We start from the raw sequence: 5,906 nt of genomic DNA, 5'->3' as shown, positions 1-5,906 counted from the left end.
CAGACACGTCTCTTAAAGAATTAGGCCAGGCGCCTAGTGGCGTCTGTCTTCGTGCGCACCTAGCCACAAATGCTACACCTGTAGGTAACTGGAGTAAAATTTGTGGCGTAAAGGTCGCAGCTGCGCTTCAAGAATTTGACGTCACCACATCCTATCATGCACCAGCTCCACCAACCTTGTTGGATTTTGGCGAAAATGGCTTGAAAATGCCAAAAGATGCAACATTTTTGCGCAGCCTTGCGTTGCACAAAGATTTTGAGACTTTTCAAAGCTTTTTATGCCATCATTTTGACATTATAGCTTTGATGAATCAAAAAGCCATAGTTGCCAAACCATTGTGACATGTACACAGTTACTACAAAGAAGAGATCAGTGGCTTCTCTACATCTTTAGAAATTTTCTCATGATCCTCGCAAGTATGGATTGTAATTCCCCAAATATTAAGCTTTTTTTTTATTGATGGTAACCTTAAAGAACACTTTGTTATATAAAATACATTTGTGATTATTTTATATACAATGGGAAAGTTTGTGTTACATAGGGGGACATTTAATAAGGAGCAATAAGTCACTACTGTACCTTGGTCTGGAATGCAAAGTCTGCGCGGACAAGGAAGGGGCTCCCAGATGCCAGCTGTAAAACTCGGCGCTCCACCATCACATATTCCTCATTGCTAGAAGCCAGCAGGGATCTCTTGCTGATGATCTTAACAGCATACTTCTGATGGTTAGAAGTGTCCTCCGCCAGCACAACTTTTCCAAAGCTCCCCTGCCCGAGCACATGATGGAATAATAATCTCTTTCTGATGTTATGTGAGATTGCACTTCTAGAGCAGGTTGGCCGGACACTGCTGTCCTCTATTAGAATGAAAAATAAGAGAGCATGAGAAGACATTTACATTTACATATACTATACTGTTTACACTGTGCTGATAGGAAAAAAAGTTATAAACACCTACAAAAGAGTTAAATCCTAAATACAAAAATTAAGTGGGTATTAAAGGGAATCTGTCAGTAGGATCGTCCCCCCTAAGCCATCTATATGTGCATGTAGGTCATAGGAAGCTGAATAAAATGATACGTTGATATCTGGGATCCAATGTCTTCTTCCAGAGAAATCTATGTTTTTTTTATGTAAGTGAGCTTTCCAGGTTATGGGGTGGACACTGATCTGCATGAGAATCTGCCTCCAGAGCTTATTTTCCATGAAGGGAGAGTTACCAGTGTGATGTGTAAAGGCCGCTCTCTGATCTCACTGCAGAACTCTGTGTGATTATGACGCGCCCAGGGGGATGGGGACGACTCAGCGCCCGGGCCTAGTTGTTGCCTGATCTTGGGGGATGTCGCGGTGGCCGGCTCCCGGGCCTGTACCCTGGGGTCACTCTTAAAAGAAAGGGGGGAAGTTATATGGGATAGGGAATGTTCGTGACGCCACCTGTGGTGTCTGGTGAGGATCACCAGCGATGCAGCAGTCCTCTGAGGCCGGTGTTTAGGCAGCTTAGTTGGTACGACTCACCACAGGTGGAGCGGGGCCTCAGGGCAGTGTAGAGAGGGTGTAGAGTAGAGCGTTGGCGGGTGCAGAGCCGCGGAAGAATGACCAGACAGAGGCGGTAGTTGAAGTCATCCAAGTCTTTACTCACTTTGGTGTTTACTCAGCTCAGATCTTCTCTATGCTGTCACACGATGAGCTGCGGCCGCCAGGGTGGGGTTCAGCACTCCCCAGATAGTTCAGGAGCACTTGACAGGACCCCCGCTCTAGTGTGTTCCTCTCTTGTTCAACTTCTCCCGCCTTGTGTCCCCCACTGAGTCCCGTACAGGTACTGCGATGTCCCTTGTGGGTAACGTGTAGTCCCCAGACCGACTGGGTGCCCTTTTTGGTGACTTGTGGTGAGAACGTGGCGTAAGGCCGGGTCCCTCTGGATAATCTCAGATTAGGGCATACAGGTGGCGACTCCGCTCTGTCCGTATCCCCCTGGGATCCACATAAGCCTCCGGACTTTTCCGACAGAAACGTGAAGTGCAAAGTCAGATAATCGGGACCGGTACCCTCTCTTGCGGCAGGGTCTCTCTGGCTGGGCCAGAATAAGGTATGCAGGTGGCGACTCCGCTCCATCCACACCCCCTGAGATCCTTTCGCCTGTGGAGCCTATCTCCTCTGCTCCCCTCCTGGGCTTTCTTGCTTGGACCCTGACCAGGGACAGTGTCGGTTATAACTCTGCCCCGACCCCCCGTCTCGAGGCCTGAGACCGGGGACGGTGGACTCTCAGCCGGCTGCAGCCTTGTGCTGACTTGCCGTCCCAAAGAACCACGACCAAAGACCTTGTTATTAAAATGGCCTCCAGTTATATAGAATTCTAATAAAGTGCTTAGGTAAATGCTTCCTCCACCCTCGCTCACTATGTGGTTCCCCCTTACTTTGGTTCCCCCCAACTCCTCCATTCAGGCCCGGGGCAGCACTATGGTGCTTTAGGCCCCCTTCAGAACTTGAGTGGTGTAGTGTTGAGTGTGTGGTTGGGGTCCTGTGTAGTGCTCCATCCCTTACCTGGGAGAGGAGATACCACACCTCGTTCTGAGGTGCAGTACCCCTGTGGCGACTGAACCCTCAGGGGCACCACAATTATACCTCACACATCTGCAGGTTCCTCTCTTGCAATGTTGTTGCAATACAGCAGAGCTCAGAGAGCTGCAAAAAATGTGTTTGTAAGAAGACAAAGTTAATTTCTCCTGTTCTGTGTCAGGTACTTGTCTCACACTGGTAACTCCCCCTTTTATTTAAAATAAGCTCTTGAGGCCGAGTTATCTTCCCGGCAACATCCTCCCTATAGCCTGGAAAAGGTCAGAAAATGTGCATTTCTCTGGAATAAGACATCAGATCGCAGATATCAAGGTATTATTTTATTCAGCTTCCTTAAACCTGCATGCCCATATAGGTGGCTTAGGAGGGTGGATCCTACTAACCGATTCCCTTTAAAGGGAATCTGTCGCATGAAAAAACACTACTAACCTGGGGTTAATCTGCAGGTTAATAGCATTTTTAACATGCCCAACACCGGCACTTATAACCCTGCTTTATTCCTCCCGCTACCATTTGGGTTTCAGTCACGGAGGTGGCGCTGGTGCAGGTTCAGCCACAGTTCTGTGTATAGAGACCAGCGACTGTAATCACACCCCCGGCACTAACTGACAGCAGGCTCTGCATTAGGATCAGTTTTCACCCCTGTGACTAAAACCCAAACACAACTGGAAGGAATAAAGTTAATTTCCTCCTGGCAGCAGGGTTCTAAGTGCCGGCGCCGGGCAGGTTCAGAACGCTATTAACTTGCAGATTAACCCCAGATCTGCAGGTTAATACCGTTTTTTTATGTCACAGGTTCCCATTAAGCTATTTAAAACTATAAAGAATAAATGGCCACCACTCAAAAGATAACTACAAATTAAATTTTATTAAAGTATTAATATTGAGAATTAAACAAAATTCCGTTAAAATACATGGAGAGCGTCACACAATAGAAATTTTATGGAAAGCATATCACATATGGGTATAATTTATTGATCAGTATTCAACTCTATAATAAGTAAAGTGGCGGTGAATTAGACACATAGTATTTATGCAGGTAAAATAGTGGTATATAGTGTAAGGCGGCGGTGTTCACACCGTGCAGTAACTGAGGCAGTGACCCAAGCAAGTCCAACATAAACAGCTTTATTCAGATACTCACGGGTAAACAGAAAAGTCCTCTGGCTCGCAGCCGGGTTAACATGAGTCCTTAAACAACGGTGCCGCGCCGGGCCGCTCAGAGCCTGACAGGTGCAGAGCCTTCCCAGGCACGGGTTCAGCCACATTCAATCCTGCTGAGCTTTCCTGCTATGCTCCTAGCAGGTTCCAACATAGAACAACACTAATCCTTAGTGCAGGGTTTTTAACCCCTTTAAAGCCCATGAAGTACTAATACGTGTCTGTGCCCTGGGACTTAAGAGCCTGACCCGTATTAGTACGTCATCGCGATCGCGCGCGCACACAGACTGTGCGGGCGTGATCGCCGCCGGGTGTCAGCTGATTGTCATAGCTGACACCCGGTACTATGTTCAGGGAGCGGTCCCGCACCGCTCCCGGCACATTAACCCCCGCAATGCTGCAATCAAAGTCGATCGCAGCATTGCGGTGGCTAAGGGGAGGTGATCGGTATACTCACCTCCTCTTCCGCCTCCAGCGCTGTCTGCCGCGGCTTCCCGGGTGTTGCCATGACGACCTGATGTCGTCATGACAACATCCGGGTCACCAGACAGCAGGAAGATTTTTTGGTTATGCGCAGTGCATGACCAAACAATCTTCTCACTGTGCAGCGCTGACTGCCAGCAAGGCACAGGGATGGTGCTCCATCACTATGCTATGCAGGCGATCAGAATAAAAAAGTGAAAGTCCCATAGTGGGACAAAGTAAACAAGTAAAAAAAACTCTCAGAAAGTGAAAAAATAAAAATAAAAAAAATTTGTAAAAATATTAAAAATAAAATAAAAAAAATAATCCACTAAAAATAAAAATATAATGTACCCATCAATAAATATTATTATGAAAAAAACAAACAAACAATAAAAGTACACATATTTGGTATCGCCGCGTCCTGACCTATAAAACTGTCCCACTAGTTAACCCCTTCAGGTAAAAAAAAAAAACGAAGCAAAAAACAATGCTTTATCATCATACCGTCAAACAAAAAATGGAATAACACGCGATCAAAAAAACGAATATAAATAAAAATGGTACCGCTAAAAACGTCATCTTGTCCCGCAAGAAAAAAGCCACCATACAGCTCCATCATCCGAAAAATCAAAAAGTTATAGCTCTCAGAATAAAGCGATGCAAAAAAATTATTTTTTCTATAAAATAGCTTTTACTGTGTAAAAGCGCCAAAACATAGAAAAACAATATAAATGTGGTACCGCTGTAAACGTACTGACCCAAAGAATAAAGCTACCTTATCAATTTTACCACACACGGAGTAGAATAAAAAAATTAAAAAAAAAAAACAATTCCTGAATTGTTGATTTTTGTTTATTCTGTCTCCCAAAAGCTGGAATAGAAAGCAATCAAAAAATGTCACGTGCCTGAAAATGGCACCAATAAAAACGACAACTGGTCCCACAAAAAACAAGCCATCACATGACTCTGTAGGCCAAACTATGGAAAAATTATAGCTCTCAAAATATGGCGATGCAAAAACTAGATTTTACAAAATATGTGTCTTTTAGTGTGTGACAGCTGTCAGTCATAAAAACCCGATATGATTCTGGTATCTCTGTAGTCGCACCGACCCGAAGAATAAGGTCGTCTAATCACTTATACCGCACTATACCATAAAAAATAAACGCTAGGGCTGGGGTTGGGGTTAGGGTTGTGCTAATGTTAGGGTTGGGGTTAGGGTTGTTTTTTTTTTTCAAAAGTAAAAAAAAAAAAAAGATGACGATATGGCAACTAGTGTTGAACGCAAGTGCTCGCTACTTGAGTTTGCATCGGGTGCTCGAGTATGCACTGAGTATCGCGGGTGCTTGAGTCTCCGCTCCATATGCTTCGCGGCCAAAAAAACCTTGCGGGGATTGCCTGCCATGCACGAGCGATCTCCGCATGTTTTTTTGGGGGTGTCTAATAACCGTGAAACATGCGGGCGGGGACTCGAGCATTTCACTTGAGCACCCATGATACATGGTGCATACCTGAGTACCCGATGCAAACTCAAGTAGCGAGCACTTGCGCTCAAGACTAATGACAACTTATTCAATATGATGACCTAATGTCATCAAATTCTGTGTCGTACCTCTGGGTTCAAAATGTTCACTATACCCCTTGATAAAATCCTTTAGGGGTGTAGTTTCCAAAATGGGGTCACTTGTGGGGGGTTTCAACTATTT

Source organism: Phyllobates terribilis, unplaced genomic scaffold, assembly GCF_046119375.1.
Source record: "Phyllobates terribilis strain yellow unplaced genomic scaffold, ASM4611937v1 Scaffold_345__1_contigs__length_2012815, whole genome shotgun sequence".
In the NCBI taxonomy this organism is placed as follows: domain Eukaryota; kingdom Metazoa; phylum Chordata; class Amphibia; order Anura; family Dendrobatidae; genus Phyllobates; species Phyllobates terribilis.
This window is presented reverse-complemented; position numbering follows the sequence as displayed.